Source organism: Helianthus annuus, chromosome 6 (assembly GCF_002127325.2).
Source record: "Helianthus annuus cultivar XRQ/B chromosome 6, HanXRQr2.0-SUNRISE, whole genome shotgun sequence".
NCBI classification, from domain to species: domain Eukaryota; kingdom Viridiplantae; phylum Streptophyta; class Magnoliopsida; order Asterales; family Asteraceae; genus Helianthus; species Helianthus annuus.
Window position 1 is genome coordinate 133,375,961 of NC_035438.2, and position 25,964 is coordinate 133,401,924.

The 25,964-nt window shown below is 35.4% G+C and overlaps 2 long non-coding RNA genes across 3 annotated transcripts; both read left to right on the top strand.

Moving 5' to 3' along the window:
• The first annotated feature begins 13,004 nt into the window (after nucleotides 1–13,004).
• On the top strand, nucleotides 13,005–14,302 carry LOC110936717. Its single transcript, XR_002590228.2, has 3 exons — nucleotides 13,005–13,065; nucleotides 13,444–13,528; nucleotides 14,250–14,302. It is a non-coding gene; the product is annotated as an uncharacterized LOC110936717 (long non-coding RNA).
• Nucleotides 14,303–18,531: 4,229 nt separating this feature from the next.
• Nucleotides 18,532–19,843, top strand: LOC110936716. Of its 2 annotated transcripts, none has more exons than XR_002590227.2 (3): nucleotides 18,532–18,592; nucleotides 18,971–19,055; nucleotides 19,439–19,843. It is a non-coding gene; the product is annotated as an uncharacterized LOC110936716 (long non-coding RNA). The 2 variants fall into 2 exon arrangements; XR_002590226.2 differs by having other exon boundaries at nucleotides 19,770–19,822.
• The last annotated feature ends 6,121 nt before the right edge of the window (nucleotides 19,844–25,964 follow it).

The window sequence follows — 25,964 nt, forward strand, 5'->3', positions numbered from 1 at the left end:
CAAGACATCCTCAAACGCAACCAACGTGAGCATACTCGACCCTTTTTACGCTTTAAAGCATTTTTGGGTGCAACATGTATACAAATCCACTTTACGCAATCGATTATAATTAAATACTCAAACCATCGAACACGTTCATTGTTATGCTTTGGTTGTTTATGCTTGTGAGTTCCAACTTGTAATTCATGATATTGTTATGCTTAGGTTGTTATGCATGCTAGTTAAGAACTTTAATTATATATTATTTGCTATACGTAAGTTGTTTACGTATGCCCGTTCAGCTTGAATATAGAATGCCATGTGGAATTGAGACAAACTTTTATACTTATAATTATATTCAAACTTGTATGCTCGCCAGTGCTGTTGTACTGATCCATGCTTTTAATACATGTTGCAGGATTGTGACCGGAGAATTAAGTAGGATTGCCTAGAAACGCATTTAAACCTTGTTGCTCGTTGTATTATTGGAATTTACTTTCAATCCTGTTGTATTTTGGTTCCAATACTTGTAATAGTTCATTATTAATGAAAAGAATTATAACTATTTGAATACATATTATGCATTATTTATTTTAAATTTGTTATGTTCTAGATCAAACCATGTAAAATGTAAACATTAAATACTTGACACACATAAGCGTTATGAAGTCTCGAGCAATCTACACACTTCGTCTCATCCCGATGTTTCCGCCATCGGTTGGGGTGTGACAGATTGGTATCAGAGCCATAACTATAGGGAATTAGGAAAATTGCTATGCTTTTGACCTAGTCTATAGTTTAGGTACCTATACTTGACCATTCTTGTTTCATGCTTTTAAGACACTCAAATTCTTCCTACTTTGCTTCTTTCTATTTTTTTTCATCATAATTAAACGATTCGTTCATCCTAAGGCATTATACGCAAATCACACGCTAAGGACTTGAAGACGCTCATATTCCCCAATCCAAACGACTCATCAAAATAGGGGTGATTCCCGCCTTTGGTGACGAATTTCAATCCACCTTACATGTTATTTTGCACGAAATTTACCACCAAGTCAGGAGTGACATCCTTATCTTGATGGAAATTTCCACTACATATTCTCGTGGATCCCTGTTGACGACTCAAGATCATATCTGGTTTCGTTCAATAAACCATATTATGGGGACGAAATTGTCAAGCTAGGATTGATATCCACACCTTGATGACTGGTTCCATTCTTCGATTTTCAATCTCGCCAAAGTTTCGTATTTTCGATCGAATAAGGGACATGTATTAACCAGAAGGGTAAAATACCGCTACTCGCCTGTCGACGAGAGTATTTTACCTATTAGGCCAAAGCATGTCTCTGTAATTCGAAGGGACTTACGGGTCACTTTGGAATAGTCGAAGTTTCTAAACCGAAACGTTCCAATATTTTATCAAACCCCTCTTTTATGCTGACTCGATATCTATGTGATTTAATACTTGTTATCTCGTTCATTTCAAAACCAATGTTATACTAGAATCGATTTATCATCCAACCATTCAATACATACATACTAATAGTTATACTTGGTTCGAGATTACTGGGTGATTCTTATGTGATAAACTTGTCATTAACTTTGATCAAAGCCACAACTTAACATGTATAGCGCTTGTGTAGCGCTATAGGAGTAGCGCCCGCCCGTATTCTTGAGGTCATGGTAAGACATTTTGCGGTACACGATGGATTGACAATTAGTCATTAACTTTGATCAAAGCCACAACTTAACATGTATAGCGCTTGTGTAGCGCTATAGGAGTAGCGCCCGCCCGTATTCTTGAGGTCATGTTAAGACATTTTGCGGTACACGATGGATTGACCTGTTTATTCGCATGCCAGTAATGCGTTAATCTTGATTAACTAAAGTATGTCGTGTGGATTGTTCAATGATTTTTTTTTTTTTTTTTTTTACATATGCTAATGCTAGTTATACTTGATTCGGGATTTCTGGAACATTCTTATGTGATAAACCTGTCATTAACTTCGCAAGAAGCCACACCTTAACATGTATAGCGCTTGTGTAGCGCTATAGGAGTAGCGCACCGCCCATATTCTAGTGGTCATGTTAAGTTAACAACATTACACCCTTTCGTTGCGACGATGTGGGGTAGTCAACATTGCGGTACACGATGGTTTGACATGTTTACTCACATGCCAGTAATACGTTAATCTTGTTTAACTAAGTATATCATGTGATTGTTCAAAGATTTCACTCCTACTCTATACTCTCTCATACTTAAACACACTCATGCTTACATACCTAAATCTTTATACGTTAGCACACGCACACATTCATACTCGTAATACGATAATGTACCCTGACCCGTACACTACTAGTACAAACTATGCGGATCATGCTCATACCAAAATAATCGCGGATGCATACGTGATTATATTGGTAGACGCATGAAAACCATAGTAGGTTCTACTGTGTATCGTAACACAGAACGTAACCTGACATCGATTAGCGAAACGGACGTAATACGGTATAAACATGGTGGATACGCCGCTGGTACTTCCTATATATAAGTGATCCTACCATATTACCGAACTTTCGTGAAAACGTGCCATGAGAAATTCGGTGTTTCCCCATACCCTATTAAATACAAACTTTGATCAATCACAACCTATTTCTCGGTTATACCCAAAACACACTCCGAAAATGACATCTTTCCCCAAGGTCTTCCTCTTGAATAAATTTCGGGACGAAATTTCCCAAAGTAGGGGAGACTGTAACGCCTCGTACTTTCGTAATTCCACGTTCTTAGAAAATACGAGATCGTTCCTTTATTTTTTTTAGAATCGCAGTCAAAAACGGATTAAAAACGACAAGGAAACGTTTTACGCAAAAATGACAAATGACACAACTTTACGCAATTTTTACCGTTAACGACGAACAAACGCGCCAAACGCGACTAACAATTCTATTTTTCATAATTTGATCCTATAAATTTAATTCACGACGCTCCAAGAAGTCCGGGTTCGTAAATGGATTTCGTAGGAACTAACGGGCCATTTATAAAAACACAAAGTGGGCTTATGGGCCTTGGGCCCAAACCCAAGCCCACTAGTGAAAACCTAACTATAAGTAACTACACTAACCCTAATAACCTCATTTTTTTTCACCAGCCGCTCTCTGATGCTTTTCCTCTCAAAATCCATGATTCACTGAACCTTATCTTGATCCAATATACACAACCAGGAGTTCATTTGCTCAAAGAAATCATCAGGCAAACACTTTCTTATTTTCCTCTCATCTCTCATCTACAGACCTAATAAACACCTCCTCCTCCCTAATTGATGAAGACCGACAGCCACAAGGGGGTCGACTGCCGGCGGTTCGTATTGTCAGGCGAGACACCCCCCCCTATCGATTATCGGCCGGCCACCACCATTTTTGGTGGCGGCGGACATGAACAGCGACAACCCCACCACCGCAGGCGGCGGCGCTGTGGTGGGTGGTGCCAGACAATGAACAAAAGGTAGGAGAGAGAAAGACGGAGCTGAGAGAGATTGGCGAGAGAGAGTGACGACGTGGTTTTCCAGCATCAGCGCACATAGTCAGATTTGGTTCGGGTTCGAGTTCCGGTCAAACTGGTTAAACAACGCACATAGTCAGATTGGTTGGTTCGAGTTTGTTATGGTTCGAGTTTTCTTTTTGTTAAGTTTCGGTTCGACTCGGGTCAACAACAGTCTACTCGGCCAACTCCAATCACCTTGCCAGAATCGGAGGATCACGACGGGTTTACGTCGACTCGCCTTCGAGACCCGCGAGTTTTCCTTGCTCTTTCGGCGCAGTAGCCGTAGTGTACATCGGAACTCGACTCGTCCCGTTGTCGGTATACTTTTCTTCATCTCGTAACCTTTTGGTTTATCCTTTAATCGAAACATCATTTTCTAGCGTATAAACATAACCAGAACATGTATATCTGATGGTTATTTGTAAGAACTTGGGTCCTGTCGTGAGTTTCAGGTTGAAGAAGCTAAACATGCAAAATTACTTAAAAAAAAAAATATTTGCCTTCAGTTAACTTAATTGTGATAAGTTGAATAAATTCAATAACTGGATACATATTTGAGTGTGCTGTAAAGTAGTGTCGGTGGTTGGGACCTTGATGGAAATTGGTTGACCTTTATATTTGTTATTCTAACTCTAAACCTTAAAAGGAATCAAGTCCAACATGTGTTCGGTCTTAAATTTTGATTCTAACTTCCACCTTTTACCAACTAAAATATAGCAACTTAGAGACACACTAATATACCCTGATATACTATTTTTTTTTTCTATAAATATTGTGTTTTTACAAAGCTCTGAAAATCTTATTAAAAAAAAAAGTTAATAATAATAAAAAAAAAAAACTGTTATATGGTTAAAACATAAACCATGTATACTAAGATTTAGTTCATGGATAACTTTTGCACCTAAATAATTAAATCCTATTTAATAATTTAATCCTTATCACGCGTGGCATTCCATATCTAGGGTAATCTTATTCATTCTTTTTGGGATGTCTCCATCTTCACTCATGCGTTATTCAAGACATCCTCAAACGCAACCAACGTGAGCATACTCAACCCTTTTTACGCTTTAAAGCATTTTTGGGTGCAACATGTATACAAATCCACTTTACGCAATCGATTATAATTAAATACTCAAACCATCGAACACGTTCATTGTTATGCTTTGGTTGTTTATGCTTGTGAGTTCCAACTTGTAATTCATGATATTGTTATGCTTAGGTTGTTATGCATGCTAGTTAAGAACTTTAATTATATATTATTTGCTATACGTAAGTTGTTTACGTATGCCCGTTCAGCTTGAATATAGAATGCCATGTGGAATTGAGACAAACTTTTATACTTATAATTATATTCAAACTTGTATGCTCGCCAGTGCTGTTGTACTGATCCATGCTTTTAATACATGTTGCAGGATTGTGACCGGAGAATTAAGTAGGATTGCCTAGAAACGCATTTAAACCTTGTTGCTCGTTGTATTATTGGAATTTACTTTCAATCCTGTTGTATTTTGGTTCCAATACTTGTAATAGTTCATTATTAATGAAAAGAATTATAACTATTTGAATACATATTATGCATTATTTATTTTAAATTTGTTATGTTCTAGATCAAACCATGTAAAATGTAAACATTAAATACTTGACACACATAAGCGTTATGAAGTCTCGAGCAATCTACACACTTCGTCTCATCCCGATGTTTCCGCCATCGGTTGGGGTGTGACATTGATTCACTTGTATTTATTATTATGACTTCTTATTTAAATCCAAATACTCACCTGGTGATTTTTACTACTAACGGTACTTTACCCGTCTTTTAGTATTAATGGAGTTTGATTACCAAACCCGTTTTCGGGGTGTTACAAGTCTACCCCCCTTAAAGAGGTTTCGTCCTCGAAACCTTTCTTACATAGTTCATCTAGTTCTAAACTGAATGCATTTGACCTGAGTAATCCTTTAAGCATTACTCATACTTTAATCAATTGTTTGTATTACTAGAAAAGTATGATAATATCCTTTTTGGTTACTATTCATCTACGTATCTCATACGGCATAATGCAACTTGAAATAACGTAATTTCGTTATTTCTACTAGTTTAGTTAACTTAGCGATATCCGTCGCTTTTATATATTATCGAACTCTTTGTGAATCCGTTACTTTGACCCGTTCAAAGGTCTTTAGTGAAATCTTTCACTTTTAGCAACAATTTCTTTTGTTTTCAAATTCATTTATTCGGTTCAGTTACACCGAATCCACCGCTTACAAGCAACCAAATTTATTTAAATGACCTTAACCGGTCTCACTAACTAGACTTATTAGTCCAGTTACTTTCTACCGCTTACTCGGGCTACAATGTGATTATACTTCATATTACCTTTCTTGGTCGTGATCACGTCACGTCATGTTTAGGTTTATATTAACCTTTCATCATCGAAAATCCTCTTTTCGAATGTATTGTTTTTTTTACACCTATCGGTGTACAGATCTAACTCCTTTAATATTAACCTTTTCTTAACTTCTCTCATAATACTTATATATTTGTTAAAATGTCATTTCTTACTAAAACTAAATTTTAGTTTAACGTTTTCCCTTCACCTTGTCTTACATCCTTTCATTACTCCTAGGAATTTTAAGTCCAAGGATTCATTCCTTTCCGATATTATTTAATTCGTGGAATTTAAAATCAGTTCCCACACTTAACTCAACCGACCCGTACGTTCTTTTACTTAGCCTCGTAGGCTATTCCTTTAAATTTTTTTACACCTTTTTAAGGCGAGGCCCTTATGATCCCTTTTGCTTCAATTCATGACCCGTGGGTCATTTTGGCCCCGTAGACCTTTACACTAATTAATATCCCGTAGGTTATGATGATCCCGTAGATCATCTTTTATCCTAGTCTTTATTCAATTGTCTATTTATACATATATAGCTTTAAAGCATCCTTTGTTATGTTTGGAATCATTTAATTTTTGCTTTTGAACTTTAGTTGACCTTGACCGTAGTCTAAGGTTTCATTTGTTTACTTTCGGACTATCCTTCCGACTTTACGCCTTCTAACGTCATTTACACATCGGTTTGTCCTACGCTTACCGTTACCCAGTTCATACTTATACTCCTTTACAACCCATTACCCGGGTCCTTCTATCTTATTGTTTTTAACATTTTTGTTTCGCTAGTTTGCATTTTTCATATATATATTCCTTTATGAACCATCACGTAGATTCATTAATGTTTCGCGCTTCCATTATTCAGTTTGCGCTTACTTGCACTACCAAGTTTTTATACCTTATTTATCTCGTTTGACTTGTTCGTGTGAATTTCATCACTTGTGGGCATCAAACTCCATTCTTTATTCGACCCGTTCAACTTTAAAATAGTTGAGCGTAGTTATTAACATTTCTGTTTGCAAATTCTCATTGTCCTTTAGTCATGACTCATATTCCGAGTCTTTTGACTTTCTATTTCGCGTCCCCGTCTCTTGGTTTACGCATTCTTTCCATATCCTACCCATTCATCGGGTATTTTACCGAAATCATTATCATTGCACCCCTTCCGGTATGCATCAAGACTTCGTTTCGATTTACTTGGTCATCTTAGCGAAATCCGTCGCTTTCATTGGACCATGTCTTTTATTCTTTACGTGACCACCATTGGCGGCCTTATTAATTATGAGTGACGATTATCATCGTTATCCTTGCTTTACTACAACTAAAGTTAACAACCTTGATTATCTTTTTCGTGTGGGCAACACCTTTGTTTTTATGACCCGACGGATCACCTATACTTTGGTTTTTACTGGCCCATTTTGTTTACCATGGCCCTTTCGTCCAAGATGACTTATTTCCATGAATTTTCTTTTGATCATTCATTTGTGTCATCATTTACATTTATCCTTGTCCCTTCTCTCGGGCTCATTATTCTAATGTAATACGCTTCCGTCACCCGGCTGTGCGTTTACATTATTATCAACTATTTTGTTCATTTGTTTCATTTGGGTACTTTTTAGTTTGTCCCATTCACCCCGTCCCTACTACATCGAATGTAAGTATGTCTATCATAAAAAGTTCATGACATCATGTCTTCACTACTTACTTGGCCAGAGTAAGCGATCAACACATGACACACATGACCTTTTCATAATTTCCGCACTACACCCCATGTAAGTGACGCCTCTAATCTTTCTATATTCTTGACTTTCATTGGCAACCATTTATTTAGTTACCATTTAACAGTTATTTGATTTACATGTTTCATTCATGAACATATACAATGTTTTTCCTTTTTATCAAACTAATATATAATCACATTTGTTAATGTGATTGCTACTTTTCTCAATAGCATTAAATTGAGAGTTTTCCACTTGGATAATTACCCCAATCCAAGTTTCCATATGAACAAATCTTGTTACTCATTTGTTATTCATCATCGTGAATAACACATTTTCTATTAAATTTCTCTTGGAAATCAGGTTTTCTAAGTTCTATCATATGTGTATGCAACCGTTATTACTTACGTGTTTGTTGCATATTACTACTTGTGCAATTAAATTTAAAAGTGTGCACCTGGTAATGCTTGCCCCGACGGGCGTTTCTTGCCTTTAACTTTGTTCGCGGTCGTTACGCGATTTAGTCCTTGGTGAGCATGCTCCTCTTGTCATACTTCAGACCATTCTTCTATCATATCTGTAATTTGTTAAGCTCTCGCTATCCTCATATGCGAGTGTCCTTCAACTAAAACATATACAAATGTTAATAGTTTCAACATGAAAGGATGCCCATATTATAATACAAGGCTTTTCTACTATACACATCAACGCGTGTAATTTCATTGACTATATCTATTCTATATCAATTTTATTGGTGTAACGTGTATTATACGATAACCATATGTGTTGTTCTCAACACTTTAATCATATTAAACCATTGATATACATGTACTTGCCGGATTTGCGATCAAGCCTCGAACCGAACACCAATCTTTATCAAGAGCGTAAGGTTTAAGTCCAAGCATAGCTTTCCCGCCATACTTGAATCTCTTAAACCAAGGCTCTGATACCAACTTGTAACACCCGTTCTTATAAATTAAGGTTTAACGTATCATTAACGAAAATCAGTCATGTAATACATATGCATTGGAAATTTCAGGTTTATTAAAATTTTTTTACAATTTAAAAAGTATAGAACATATCATGTATACGTTCGTTGTTTAACATAATAAGATACATAGTGCGGAAGCTTATTTCGTAATCGTGTTCGGTTCTTGCTCGACGCTTGATCTTCATCCGTGCACTCTTTGCATTCACCTATGATCAAAACCAACTTAAAAGTTAGTTTTGATAGTCAAATATTAAGTTCAAACAAGTACAGGGGTTAAAAATGACAAAGTTTAAACATTTTCGGAGTTAGGGGGCGTCGCGCGACGCCAAGGGGCGTCGCGTGACGCTAGGCCCCCTTTTTCACAGCAGGATGCTTAATCAGTTGCTGTACATACCCAGCTCAACCCGATTTCACGGAAACGGCCATAACTTCTTCGTTATTGATCCGTTTTACCCGATTCTTTTTCCTACGCGTCCGTAATTTAATTCTCCATCTAATGGAGTTAAAATCCAAGATCCGGATTAGCAAAATTTTAGACTTCTAAGTCTTCGGCTTATCACCCTTTTTCCCAATTTTGACCCATTTGTGTATTTATCAAACAAACATATTTATTTGACTCCAATTTCTCATAAATTCCATAAAGTCATTGTTGTTTATCATAAGAGATTCAAAATCTCGGTTTACATACATTCTTGAACCCGTTTTTACTTAAATGCTTATTTTGACCCGTTAATGGTATTTATGTCCTTTTAGGCATAAATCTCGCTCATTCATTTTTAGCACCATATTTTCACATTAGTTCTCAAATGGTCTTCCACCACAATTATATTTGTGGTGGATTTGATATAGTAAACTATTTATGTCGCGTTTTACTTCTCGGTTTGTCATTTTACGAAAAAGTCCTATTCCTAGGCATTTGACCCACAAAGGTTTATGCCTATCACCTTGATGCTTATCTAAGGATTACATGATTATAATACGTGATTCCAAAACCACCCATAAGGGCCGTTTTCCCGATTTACCCATCAAGGCATATTTATCAACATTAGTCCCTCATTTACGGCGAAGGACTTTCACTATAATTATGATCAAAATCGCACATTTAAAATATAATCTCATTGATGCGTACCTGGCTCGGGTTAACAAATAGACCCGATTTATACCTCGCTTTTATTATCACATTTTCTATGGTGACACAATTATCCGAATCGCTAATCGTTCCTGTTAACACAAGGCTTGACAAACACATTAGTTGATATTGTCAAATGGTGTTATCACGCCATTTGACCCGTTTGGCCTATATGACCAAGCATATTCATAAGTAGTAAAACATGGTTATTAATTACCAATTTGCTCATCCGACCCATTTCGGATTTTTGCCACTAGACCCCTTTTTAACTACAATTTACTTTAGTCGATACTTGACTAACTTTCCATCTTTACTCATTTTCTCGTTATTAGTTGCACTTTAAAGTGATCTTAACGAAACTCATTAATTATTAGTCATTACATGACTAAATTACTGTTTCGCCTCTTTTTACCATGACCCATGGTTTTTATCATTTATGTTTGTTCCGACTCGTGCTAATAGCGTCGGAACCCTTGTTTCGGATATTACATCGCATTTGTAATTTACAAAATAATGCATATTCTACAAAAGGGATGTAAGCGTCGCTGACCTTGCATCTGGTTATGCTCTTTTTTTTCGCGTACCCGATCCGTTTGACCCGCTCCTTGCCCAAGCCTCCATCTAGCTTGTCAAGAGTCAAACTATCATCATGATTCGCAAGACGGTTAGATTAGGCATCATTATTATGACTATTTCATCTTACGGATTCTATGTCGAAACTACTATTCGACTTCATCATTAGTTAACTTAACTTATCAAAGTTAACTACTTTCAATTACATGGTTTACACAATTATGTCTAAATCATCATGATATTTAGAACTCTTATCGTTTTATATTTCGCATAATTTTCCATATTATTCGAATGTGTGTTTCACTCGAAATTTCAATATTTTAGCTTTCATTTAGGCATTTTAACAAACACCTAATGGGCATAATCTTACACATTTACTAACTAGTTCATAACTAGTGATTTTGACCAAGATTATCATCAAAATTCAACCTTTATCATGAATGATCAAATACTCAACTTGCAAATTGTTCAAGTTTCTTACTTCAACTTTCATTTATGATAATTTCTAGCACTAACATATCATCACCTTCACTTCATAATCAAAACCCACTTGTCTAAAAGTGGTAAATCATCAAATTACTCAAATCATAGCAAATTTTACTTCAAATTTCTACTTAGAGTTTGTTCCTAAGCAATCATACTTCATTAATTCGGCCATAGCCTTTACGATTCATGCATAGATCGCATCATGCAAAGTTAACTAATTTTCACAACTTCATGAATGTTAGAAATTCGACATACCTTACGGTCCCCTTGACTTGGTGATCGTTTCTATGTATTCAATTCCGAATTTGGCCTTCAATTGCCCCTCCAATTTGAAGAATTTGTTGTGTTTAGGGCTTGGCTCCATGGAGCTTGCTCCTGGTCGATCTCACACACGCACACACTATGTGTGGTGTGTTTTTATTTTTGTTTTTAATAACTAAACTTTTCCAAATATCTAACTTTGGTCCCTCACTTTTGATACTTTATTTGTTTTAACTCCTAAATACTTATAAGTGACCAACTAACTTGGTTAGTGCCACTCTTAGTCAGTTTATTTCACTATTGTAACACCCCGAAAATGGGTTTGGTAATTAAACCCCGTTAATACTAAAGACGGGGAAAGTACCGTTAGTGGTAAAAGTAAACTGGCAAATATTAGGAATTTATTTAATAATCCTAATATTTATTTGAAGTGAATAAAAAGCTTTTAAGAAATAAAGTGATAGAAGGCCCGAGTTAACGGGACCCGAAATAAACTTAGTCATAAATATTCTCGAACCCGCAAAGTTAACTAGGAATATTAAACCTAGTTAATAAGTGGGGAATATTGTTAGAAATAAGTAGGTTGTGCCCTACTTAATTAACTAACCAAATTAGAGGGGCCAATATTGTTAAAATTGAAACTTAACTTTAATTAATTAAATAAAACACACCAAACACCCCACAAGGAGGTGTCTGGTCGTACAAGAAGAACAGGGGGGCGATCCCCACACATCAAAACCCTAAATCTTCACCAAACTTGCAAATTGAAGGCTCAATCCAAGTCAAAATCGAAAATCAAGCATAGATTATTGATCCCCATTGCAAGAGGGTTGTAAGGTATGTAAAATTTGATGTTAATTCTCTGTTTGAAATTCTCATGAAATTGGGAAATCTGAAATTTGATGATGCATGTATGATATGTAGATGAAATAGGAACATTTAAATGCTTAGGAGTAAACCCTAGACAAGTATAGATTGAAATCATGCTTAGCTCAAGTCTTTGTCGATACCAAATTCATGTATGAGATGTTTTTAGGGTTTTGATTTCAAAAGAATAATGTTATGATGTCAAGAACAAGCTTAAACTGAAAGCTGAATTCAAACGATTCTTGATCAGAATTTACAGCCGATTTGTATTGGCTGTAACCTGGACAAAACATGATAAAATCATGTGTTTCTTGAGTCTAAAATGTAATTCCAGGAAATATCTTTAAAACCCCACTGGAATCGCATTTTTTCGACGAAAATTGAGCGTTTTATGAATTTTTCCGTATCAAAGGTTCAAGCTGCGTTTTCTGGCAGAATTTGCAGCCCATTACGAATGTCATAACTCAATTTAGGAATTGAGTTATGATCTCAAATTTGTACTGTAGAAAGTGCTAAGTGATTAGAAAAATCGCCAATTGGAATTTCGTCAATCGGATAAACGAGGAATTTTAAATGAATTTTTCCGTAAGCTGCAGTCAGAAGTGACGAATCTGATTGCAGCTTAGTAAATGAATTTTCACGAATTTTTAGTAAAGAGTTAGATCTTGAAATTTTAACTCAAGGGCTAACCCTCCGAGAGGTACGCCACATAAAAAAATCATAATTTTTGAGGACTTGTAAACAGGTTAAACAAGTCACCAAAAACAGCCAATTTTCATTGATATGAAATGCCTAAATGAAATCGCGGCTTACTAGTTAGTATGTAAAAATTGATTTTTTGGTTAAGAGTTCGGATGAAATATGCCTAAGTGAGTTCAAAGAACCAAATGTGCATATGAATATGTTGGTAAGTCAATTGACTTTTAAAAGTCAAACTAACCAATGATAAAGTCAAATAGTAGTTTCGACATAGAAAATACGTGAGGTGGAATAGTCGTGAATTGAAATGACTAATCTAACCACCTTGCGAATGATGATAGTTTGTCGCCTAACGAGCTAGGTGGAGGCTTGGGAAAGAAGCGGTCAAACGAATCAAGCACGAGAAGAAAAGCATATTCGGATGCGAGGTAAGTGGAGCTTACGCCCCTTTACATTTCTTGCAAAATTACTTAATTTCAAGTATTGCATATGAATGCTACTAAGTGTTGGTATACAATGTTCCGACACGATTCAATGAGAGTCGGAACAAGGGAAAATGGTAAGAAATCATGAATCATGGTAAAAGGAGTAAAAAGGTAAATTAGTCATGTAATGACGAACAAATAAAAACGGTTTTAAGTAACACAAGTTGAAGGAAAACCGGGTTAGGTTTAAAGGGATGAAATGGTAACTAAGTACCATCTCATATGGATAAATGGCAAATTAGACTAAATGGGTCAAATGGCGTTGTTAGCACCATTTGACAATTACATTTGACAATCGCTTGTTGAGTTTTGTAATCACAGGAAATAACATAAGTATGCGTTGCTTAAACTAGAAAGCTTTAAAGCAAAAGTTATGTAAACGGGTCAATACCTTGACCCGAGCCAGGTACGTTTAAATATGTTTTTGGTTAAACATACAATTTTTGGTCAAATATTTAGCGAAAGTCCTTCGTCGTATAGTGATTCATATTCGTGGGTCAAATGCTCAAAAACGGTCATTTGCGTAAAATGATCAACCAATGGGTAAATTTGGGAAAAAGGGATTCATTATGTTAAATCCGCCACAAAATAGTTGTGGTGGAATATTTGTAGTTAATTAGACATGGACTTTCGTGGCGTCAAAAGAAAAGCACATGTTCTAGACTAAAATGCGTAAATACCTCAAACGGGTCAAAATAAGCATATGGGTGAAATGGAATAAAGAAGGTATATAATTCTATAATCGGATTTTAACACTATATGACGGAGAATCAAATTTTAAACATGCAGGAAGAAACGGTAAGTCAAACGGATAAGCGGTTTGAAAGATACGAAAGATTTCGTGTCAAATTACGGCAAAATGGAAAAGTTGCATACAGGGCCCACCGTAACTTACGGTGCCACCGTAAGTTACGGTGGAGCTGATATGGTTACGGTGGTAACCTACTGTTGTACGGTAGAAGAGTATGAACTCAGGGGCCACCGTAACTTACGGTGCCACCGTAAGTCATGGTGGAGATTATTTTTCAAGTCCTTGTTTTTCTTTTGAACATCAATTGTTTCCCGTACTCGTTTGGACATGATTTAAACCCCGTAAGACTAAAGCATTTCATGTTTATGAAATGTAGGTACACTTTGGGATGCCGGAAGACGATCAAGCTCAACGAAGAACCGAACACACCATAGATACACGCTTCCGCACTTTGCTATGTTGAAAATTTTAAACAACGAATTCAACCACGTGATGTAGAATAACTTATGATTTGTAAAAGTTTTAGTAAACCCGTATTTCCGATGTATATGTAATTGTAATTACATGATTGTTTTCGAAAAAGATTCATTAAACCTTAAATTAGTTTTACGGGTGTTACAAGTTGGTATCAGAGCCTTGGTTTAAGAGATTCGAGTATGGTGGGGAGGAACCATGCTTGGACTTAAACCTTATGCTCTTGACAAAGAATAGTGTTCGGTTCGAAGCTTGATCGCAAATCCGGTAAGTACAAGTATATTAATAGTTTAGCATGCTAAAGTGTTGTAAACAACACATAAGGCTATCGTGTGATACACGTTACCTAAATTAAATGATGAAAATAGTTGACGAAATTGCGCGCGTTGACGCGTACAATAGAAAAGCCTTGTATTATGATATGGGCACTTAGTAAAGTTGACACTACTAACTTTTATGAATGTTTTAATTGGAGGAAACTCGCATTTGAAGATGACGAGGATTGAACAAATTACGGATATGATAGAGGAACGGTCTGAAGTATGACAAGAAGAGCATGCTCACCAAGGACCAAAATCGCGCAACGATTGCGAATAAGTTAATGGCAAGGGGAGCCGTTAGAGCAAACATTACCAGGTGCACATTTTAAATAACCGCACAAATATTAATATGCAACAAATAAGTAGAAATTGAAAGTTGCATATGTAGATTAAAAACTTGAAAAAAAAACCCGAATAGAAAATGTATTCGGGATAGTGTTTCCAAGAGAAACAAATAGAGGCGTTGCTTACATAGGGCGTGATGTGAACACTATAAAAAGGTCGTGTATGTCATGTGTTAAATCGCTTACTCTGGCCAAGTAAGTAGTGGCATATGATACCACGAGTTTCTTATAGTGGACACATTTACATTCGATGTAGTAAGGGCGGAGTGAATGGGACTAATTAAAAAGTACCCAAATGAATCAGATAAGCAAAATATTTGATAATAATGTAAACGCACAATCGAGTGACGGAAGCGTATTACATCAAGATAATGAGCCCGAGTGAAGGGACAAACAAGCATGTAAAATGATTTAGACAAGTATTGGGAGGGAGTGTACTCACACTCGAACCCAGAAAACGCAAGCATGAAAAATGATTTAGACAAGTATTGGGAGGGAGTGTACTCACACTCGAACCCAGAAAACGCAAGCATGAAAAATGATTTAGACAAGTATTGGGAGGGAGTGTACTTACACTCGAACCCAGAAAACGCAAACATGTAAAATGATTTAGACAAGCATTGGGAGGGAGTGTACTTACACTCGAACCCAGAAAATGCAAATATGTCCCTTAACGGGTCGTTTTTGTAAAACGTCAAACTTAAAGACAAAGTCGGAATATAAAAATGAAGCGAGGTCTTAATGCACCAGAAGGGTTGCAATAATAACGACTTCGGTAAAACACCAGGTTGATGGGTAAGAATTAAACACATGCGTAAACCAAGAGACGTGAATGCAGGTTGAAAAAAAAAATCAAAGGACTTGGATTACGAGTTATGACTATAAAATCTCGTATATAGAAATTGTGAATAAATATGTTCAACTATTCGATGTCGAATGGGTTGAATGAAGAATAAAGTTGATTGTTTATAAGTGATGGATTTCACATTAATAGGTCAAACATGTTGAATACAACATAACGCCGAATGGCACAAATGAGCGCTAGCCAGATAAGGGTAGCGTTAAATGCAAGAGAATAATGAGCCCGGTAATGGGATATAACCAAATAAGAATAAATTATGGACTGTCAATATCCTGGTAGGGATAATTGACAAAAGTTAAAGAGAAGATCCTAAAACTAAAACTTCGGTTTTAGTAAGAAATAATGTTTTCACAAACATAGACTCTGATAGGAATTTAAATAATAAGTATGAAAGATACAAATCTTGACACTGATAGGTGCAAGACAATATATTCGAAAAGTGATATTTTCGAAGATGAAAAGGTTGATATAAATTAAACATGATGTGACATGATCACAGTCAAGAGGTACAATGTGAAGAAGAATCACATTATAACCAAGCGAGCGGTAAAAAGAAACCGGACTAATAAGTCTAGTTAGTGAAACCGGTTAAGGTCAGTAATTCAAGTTAAGAAATTTGGTTTGCTTGTAAGTGGTAAATTCGGTATAACTGAACCGAATAAATAAATTTGAAAATAAAAAGATTTGTTGCTAAAAGTGAAAGATTTCACTAAAGACCTTTAAACGGGTCAAAGTAACGGGTTCATAAAGAAATCCGATAGTATATGAAAGCATTGAATATCGCTAAGTTGATTAAACTAGTGGAAATAACGAGATTACGTTATTTCAAGTCGCATCATGTCATATAAGATACGTAGATGATTAATAACCAAAAGGATATTACCATACTTTTCTGGTAATACTAACAATCAGTTAAGATATGAGAAATGCTCAATTGATTATCGAGAGCAAATGCATGGAGTGGAACTCGATAAATTAAGTAAGAAAAGGTTTCGGGGACGAAACCTCTTTAAGGGGGGTAGACTTGTAACACCCCGAAAACGGGTTTGGTAATTAAACCCCGTTAATACTAAAGACGGGAAAAGTACCGTTAGTGGTAAAAGTAAACTGGCAAATATTAGGAATTTATTTAATAATCCTAATATTTATTTGAAGTGAATAAAAAGCTTTTAAGAAATAAAGTGATAGAAGGCCCGAGTTAACGGGACCCGAAATAAACTTAGTCATAAATATTCTCGAACCCGCAAAGTTAACTAGGAATATTAAACCTAGTTAATAAGTGGGGAATATTGTTAGAAATAAGTAGGTTGTGCCCTACTTAATTAACTAACCAAATTAGAGGGGCCAATATTGTTAAAATTGAAACTTAACTTTAATTAATTAAATAAAACACACCAAACACCCCACAAGGAGGTGGCTGGTCGTACAAGAAGAACAGGGGGGGCGATCCCCACACATCAAAACCCTAAATCTTCACCAAACTTGCAAATTGAAGGCTCAATCCAAGTCAAAATCGAAAATCAAGCATAGATTATTGATCCCCATTGCAAGAGGGTTGTAAGGTATGTAAAATTTGATGTTAATTCTCTGTTTGAAATTCTCATGAAATTGGGAAATCTGAAATTTGATGATGCATGTATGATATGTAGATGAAATAGGAACATTTAAATGCTTAGGAGTAAACCCTAGACAAGTATAGATTGAAATCATGCTTAGCTCAAGTCTTTGTCGATACCAAATTCATGTATGAGATGTTTTTAGGGTTTTGATTTCAAAAGAATAATGTTATGATGTCAAGAACAAGCTTAAACTGAAAGCTGAATTCAAACGATTCTTGATCAGAATTTACAGCCAATTTGTATTGGCTGTAACCTGGACAAAACATGATAAAATCATGTGTTTCTTGAGTCTAAAATGTAATTCCAGGAAATATCTTTAAAACCCCACTGGAATCGCATTTTTTCGACGAAAATTGAGCGTTTTATGAATTTTTCCGTATCAAAGGTTCAAGCTGCGTTTTCTGGCAGAATTTGCAGCCCATTACGAATGTCATAACTCAACTTATGAATTGAGTTATGATCTCAAATTTGTACTGTAGAAAGTGCTAAGTGATTAGAAAAATCGCCAATTGGAATTTCGTCAATAGGATAAACGAGGAATTTTAAATGAATTTTTCCGTAAGCTGCAGTCAGAAGTGACGAATCTGATTGCAGCTTAGTAAATGAATTTTCACGAATTTTTAGTAAAGAGTTAGATCTTGAAATTTTAACTCAAGGGCTAACCCTCCGAGAGGTACGCCACATAAAAAAATCATAATTTTTGAGGACTTGTAAACAGGTTAAACAAGTCACCAAAAACAGCCAATTTTCATTGATATGAAATGCCTAAATGAAATCGCGGCTTACTAGTTAGTATGTAAAAATTGATTTTTTGGTTAAGAGTTCGGATGAAATATGCCTAAGTGAGTTCAAAGAACCAAATGTGCATATGAATATGTTGGTAAGTCAATTGACTTTTAAAAGTCAAACTAACCAATGATAAAGTCAAATAGTAGTTTCGACATAGAAAATACGTGAGGTGGAATAGTCGTGAATTGAAATGACTAATCTAACCACCTTGCGAATGATGATAGTTTGTCGCCTAACGAGCTAGGTGGAGGCTTGGGAAAGAAGCGGTCAAACGAATCAAGCACGAGAAGAAAAGCATATTCGGATGCGAGGTAAGTGGAGCTTACGCCCCTTTACATTTCTTGCAAAATTACTTAATTTCAAGTATTGCATATGAATGCTACTAAGTGTTGGTATACAATGTTCCGACACGATTCAATGAGAGTCGGAACAAGGGAAAATGGTAAGAAATCATGAATCATGGTAAAAGGAGTAAAAAGGTAAATTAGTCATGTAATGACGAACAAATAAAAACGGTTTTAAGTAACACAAGTTGAAGGAAAACCGGGTTAGGTTTAAAGGGATGAAATGGTAACTAAGTACCATCTCATATGGATAAATGGCAAATTAGACTAAATGGGTCAAATGGCGTTGTTAGCACCATTTGACAATTACATTTGACAATCGCTTGTTGAGTTTTGTAATCACAGGAAATAACATAAGTATGCGTTGCTTAAACTAGAAAGCTTTAAAGCAAAAGTTATGTAAACGGGTCAATACCTTGACCCGAGCCAGGTACGTTTAAATATGCTTTTGGTTAAACATACAATTTTTGGTCAAATATTTAGCGAAAGTCCTTCGTCGTATAGTGATTCATATTCGTGGGTCAAATGCTCAAAAACGGTCATTTGCGTAAAATGATCAACCAATGGGTAAATTTGGGAAAAAGGGATTCATTATGTTAAATCCGCCACAAAATAGTTGTGGTGGAATATTTGTAGTTAATTAGACATGGACTTTCGTGGCGTCAAAAGAAAAGCACAAGTTCTAGACTAAAATGCGTAAATACCTCAAACGGGTCAAAATAAGCATATGGGTGAAATGGAATAAAGAAGGTATATAATTCTATAATCGGATTTTAACACTATATGACGGAGAATCAAATTTTAAACATGCAGGAAGAAACGGTAAGTCAAATGGATAAGCGGTTTGAAAGATACGAAAGATTTCGTGTCAAATTACGGCAAAATGGAAAAGTTGCATACAGGGTGCCACCGTAAGTTACGGTGGAGCTGATATGGTTACAGTGGTAACCTACTGTTGTACGGTAGAAGAGTATGAACGCAGGGGCCACCGTAACTTACGGTGCCACCGTAAGGCACCGTAAGTTACGGTGGAGATTATTTTTCAAGTCCTTGTTTTTCTTTTGAACATCAATTGTTTCCCGTACTCGTTTGGACATGATTTAAACCCCGTAAGACTAAAGCATTTCATGTTTATGAAATGTAGGTACACTTTGGGATGCCGGAAGACGATCAAGCTCAACGAAGAACCGAACACACCATAGATACACGCTTCCGCACTTCGCTATGTTGAAAATTTTAAACAACGAATTCAACCACGTGATGTAGAATAACTTATGATTTGTAAAAGTTTTAGTAAACCCGTATTTCCGATGTATATGTAATTGTAATTACATGATTGTTTTCGAAAAAGATTCATTAAACCTTAAATTAGTTTTACGGGTGTTACAACTATTTTATTCGCAACCATATTGCAAATTTAAGAATTCGCATTGTCGGGATGTTACAACTTATCCCTAGTTACTTAGTGGGTCCCGGGAGTTATAACCCGTTTTATTTTAAGTCCCGTTAACTCGGGCTCTTATAAACTCAATTCCTTAAAACTTTGATTCGCTTGTATTTATTATTATGACTTCTTATTTAAATCCAAATATTCACCTAGTGATTTTTACTACTAATGGTACTTTACCCGTCTTTTAGTATTAATGGAGTTTGATTACCAAACCCGTTTTCGGGGTGTTACAACGAACCCACTCGATTTTGAATTTTTAGTATAAAGGTATATAAAAAATATGGGATGAACCCATAAATAAAATGTGGTATGAACCCAATCACAAATTTGGAAATGGCTCAATCGTTGAATCTTCTTGCATCTAAACGACAATTTCCAAGTTCGATTCATGCAACATGTGTATGTAATTTTGTTTCTTTAATGTTGAAACCCGAGTAGGATTTTATATACCCAAGGGTGGACCTATTTAGTCCCCAAGGGGGGCGTGCCGCACCCAATGAATTTTTCATTTCTTTTAGTATGTATGTGATGAAATCCGAGTAGTCGCCAGATTTGGCGAACGAGGTATTAGTTGATAGCGCTATTAAGTTTGACAAACCTCACACGTGCCGAGGAGGACGGGCGTGAACTTTGCCTTGGCAACTGGTCAATGATGATAGACATTGACACGGGGCACAAAAAACTATAACAGTTAAGTTTCGGTACCACACAATTTAGTAGCTTAACGATGGGGTAACTTCCCATGACATGTTTTATAAACTAAGTATTTTAACAACCTGTTTCTGAAATAACAATAAAAAGCGTGAACTCGCCAACTTTTTGTTGACAAACTTGTGCCTGCTTTGCAGGTCGTTAGGTACAGCGTAGGAGCTTGCAAATGGGGGAGTGTCGTTGTTGCGAAGAACTGTTTATGGGATTTTATTAAACAATTATGGTTTAAACTATTGTTTGGAATTTTAAACATTTTGCTTCCACTATTAACTTAGACTTTGTTTTCGAACTTTTGAATACCTAATCACTGATCGTGTTTATGGTGATGGATTTCAATATTTTAATTAATTGTTCAACATGATTGGTGGCATGATCCTGGTCGGTCGCACGCCTTGCGGTAATACTCCGTAAGTGGATTTTGAGGGTGTGACAACATACCTGCAATTTTTATGTTCGGATATGAAAGAAAATAATCGTAGATGAAGTTAATAACAAAACAATCTGTATTTGATGAATGAAAGAAACGGAAAGATTTAATTAACATAAAAAATAGTTGGAACCTTGGATGTGTATCGAATGCTTCAAAGATTCAAGAACACGAATTAGGTTAAAGCGAGAGAGAAGATCATTGTCAGTAGGTAAGATTTGATCTCAATTATTGAGATGGGGCTATTTATATCCAATCCATATATGATAGGTGGATGCTCCATATCTAAAAAGGTCCGAACCGATTCCTATTCAGATCCCGCGTGGTTGTTGGCAACATTGTGTAGAATTACTCCCCTCCCAAAATAAGGCTGAGGCTCCACCATAATGCGCCATGTGTCCCAAATGCATCTCATTTATTATATTATATAGATATATAGATTATCATCTTTAAGTTCTTCTCCAACCCACACCATAAGAATTATCGTATCGCACTTAAATAATCCTATAACAGGTTATTTAAATAATAACTTGGCTTCTTCATTTTTAATGTTTAATAATCAAAATATCATACACATTTAGGTCTCTCATGTGACAAGGATTTAACTATAAGTTAGATGAAGATAGTATGGTGGACCAAAACCACAATTAAACAGAAACCTTGTTATAAAAATTGCAAGACATTTGAATTTTGTAAAATATAGCAATAACTATTAAACCACAGGGACCAAAACCATAATATACTCAAGAAAATATAGGACACTTGTCACCATTTTAAAAAATGGTAGATGCACGGTACCCCTGACCGCGGAAGGGGTCCCCCTTCCCAAGCTAGCGACCCAGCAACGCTGCCTGGCGGTTAATACCCTACCGGGTGGGCATTTTGGTTGAACCAGGGCTCGAACCTGTCCACACCAGTTTGTAACGAGTGCTGGTGGCTACTAGGACACCCCAAGTGGTTTTGTCACCATTTTAGGTCAACTAGTTTTTGGTTTCATGCATGTCTCTTCTACTTAATTATAAATAATTATTATTTAATTATTATAACAAATATTATTTAATTATTTATGAATAATTATAATTCAATTATTCATAGTTATTACATTCATTAAAAATGAATTTAATATGAATTTAATTATAAATTGTCTAAATTAACTTATTTGTTTACTTAAAAACTTATATTTAAGTCTCCAAATATCATAAATTCAAAATTATATTCGCTTAAATATTTTAAAACTTATAACGATAATAAGATTACCACTTTTTAGATATTTATTGTGGTTTAAATGGTAAAATATGTCAAATAATTAAAAAAAGTAATATTGAAAACATTTAAACTTTTTTTTAAACCGGTGACTTTCTTTTTGAGTGACCCAATGTCATATCGTCTAAACGGCGGTCCTAGCCAAGATCTGCCCAGACTACATTGTCTTAACCGGGTCCGCGCTGGGTTGGTCAGACTTGGTTACGGCGTTCCCCCGGAAACCGTACTGCCTCCACACGAGATGCCTCGCTGAAGTAACAGCCGGATGAAAACCGAGGTGCGGATCAGGATCGAACCCCCCTCGGTGGGTTTGTCACCATCATTGTCTAATATCCACCCTAATATGACACAAATGAGAATTGAACTTGAGTCTCCATTAGAAAACCCAAGTCTCCTATCACTAGGCCACAAGTGAGGAGATGAAAACATTTAAACTTTAGTTCTTAATTTTTACCTGTATGTATTAAATTTTTATATATTTATAATTGTTGTTTAAGTTAACTCTCTTAAAATAATTTAAAAAGAAGTAAGTACACTTTATTTAAGTTAACTTTTATCAGTTACATTAATAAAAAGTTAAACACAATTAAAGTACATGTTTTAAAAATGAACTTAAATAGAATATGTAAATGTCATGTCAAAGTTCATTTTTTAAGACATCTCTTGAGGATTGTATTTGTCAACACATAACATTATATTTTATTCAACTTGTATATTAAATATTAATAGTAAAACTCATGTGCAAACATAGGTCGTTTTTAGAAAACCATGCATACCATATTTTAATAGAAAGTAGTATAGACATTGTAATTTTTGGTTTAGTTTTCCGTTTGATTAATATTAGAGTAGTCATGAGTTATTCTCACAAATCTTGTGTGTTGAAGCATTTGAACTCTGATTTACAATTAAAGAAATAATCAGTCTAAACAAATAATTAAAAGTAATTACTACATTTCACCATAAAAAATGAGAACTACTATTTTAAATAGTGAAATCTGGTTGAAAGTATGTGCAAACACAGGTTGTTTTTAGAAAAACATGCATACCACATTTTATTAAACGACGAATGATTATACATAACTTACATAAGCCATTTTATATCAAAATATGAAAAGATTTCTTAACATAAAAGGATTAGACTTTCAACGAATCACCTATTATGCAACACTTTAGTCTAAACCCTGTAAAAACACGGGTAGTTTACATACCACGTTTTATTAAACAACGAATCACTATAGATTTTTAAGGTTTAATCGAAAATGGATTATAAAGAAATAGTTGTTGAATTATTATATTAAATCTTTAATCAATAGACCTACTACAAAGATTGCGCTTGGTTTCAACCTAAGTAAATTTATTTAAACGTAATAAGTCAAAACGAATGAATTCTAAGGTTACAAAATTTGGGAAACATGAATTCTACTGGAACACTTACGGTCGGTTCACCTGCGCCGCCATCAAATGTATTAAAACTGCCGCTATGGAACACCGCCTATGCAGCTCCGCCTCAAACTGTATCTATAGCTTCACCTCAAAACCCTTCAACCTACAACATACAAAACATAACACATATACACACAATCAGAAAAAGTATCTTTACCAAAAAGCTCGTAAGCGAAAGTTGTATAAAGAATTTCTTACAAGACTACAAACATATAATCAAGTTCTGATTAGGCGAGTCGGATGAAGGTCATGTCATCATAGTAGTGTCATCGTCAAAGTAAATATCCTGCAAAAACAGGATCAAACCATGAAATCATGTTTTGTCACTACATATATATAGCGAATGTTTTATAAAGAATTTCTTACAAAGATTACAAACATATAATCAGGTTCTGCTTAGGCGAGATGAAGGCCGTGTCATCATAGTTGTGTCATCGTCAAAGTAAATATCCTACAAAAACATGATCAAACCATAAAATCAAGTTTTGTCACTACATAATATATATAGGGAAAAGATCAAATAGGAAGTTAATTTTGGCTAGTAAGGATAGGAAGCCATAGAATTATGACATGTGGCAACATTTAAAATAAAGAAAAAGGGTATTTTAGTCAATCCAACTCCTTCTTCTTCCTTTTTCAAAACCCAGTAACTTCAAAACCCACCATTTTCAAAACCCACCATCTTCAACCATTTCTTCACTTTCTATCTCAATAATCACTACATTATAGTGCGATTTTCATCACCAATCAATGATTCAAAACCCGATCAACGTGTTCTTCAGCTTTTTTTTTTGAAGAAAACCCAGTTTAATTTCATAAAAAAATCTCGTTTTTTCTGGTGATTTTGGAGATAATCACTCGATTCGTTCAATTCGAGCGTTGATAAGTGTTTCTATCATTCAAATCATCAATTGATGAAGAAATCGGCTTCGATCCATGTAAGAAATTCTTTAATTTCATTTTCACGATCTGGGTTTTTTATTTAGTCATTGCGTTTTACGAACTTGGCGGGGGTCCGGGGGCGGCAGCCGCTGGTAGCGGGGTCCCAGGGGCGGAAGCCCCTGGCGTGGTCCAAGGGGCAGAGCCCCTGGCTGGGGTTGAGCTAAAAATGCATCAGAAAAATTAATTTTCCAGAAATTTGCTCATTTCGAAGACAGTAATTCGTAGACAATTCAGACAGTTCACAGTGACAGACAATTTTATGTGTCCATTGCGTTTTAGAAATAAGAGAGTTTTATGTGGTTTCTGGCTATTGCGTTTTAGAAAAAACACATTTTTAAGTGTTTTTAGTCATTGCGTTTTAGGTAAAACACATTTTTTATGTGTTTTCAGTCCATTGCGTTTTAGAATGAGTTATTTTTAAGTGTTTTCTGGCCATTGCGTTTTACAAATAAGACATTTCTTTGTGTCTTTGGTGCATTGCGTTTTAGGTAAAACACCTTTTTATGTGTTTTTGGTGCATTGCGTTTTAGGTAAAACACATTTTTATGTGTTTTCTGGCCATTGCGTTTTACAAATAAGTCATTTCTTTGTGTTTTTGGTGCATTGCGTTTTAGAAAAATGTCATTTTTTAGGTTTTTTTTTTTCATTGCGTTTTACGTAACTGGTGGTTTTTCTATTGCGTTTTATGCAACTGGGTTTTAATTTTTTTTTTAAAATATAGCAATAGTATACTCGTTTTAAAGATAAAAAAACGCTCGTTTTTTTGGTGCAATTTTTATAAAAAAATAATGTCGTATGAAAGAGTTATTAACGTTTAAAAAATGGGGGGGAATTGGAGGAGAGAGAAACTATTGGCTTGGATTGACTAGAATGCCCTTGAACAAACTCACGCGCCTCTTTTCTTCCTTTCAATTTCCCTGATTTAATCTTAGCCCTTGATTAACTTAATGGATGGTCAAGATCACTTCCTAGCTTTTCTAGCCAAATAAACTTCCTATTGTATCTCCACCCTATATATATATATATATATATATATATATATATATATATATAGGGCCGCTAGAATGAGAACCACCTCGAGTTGTAAGAACCGCGAGAACTAC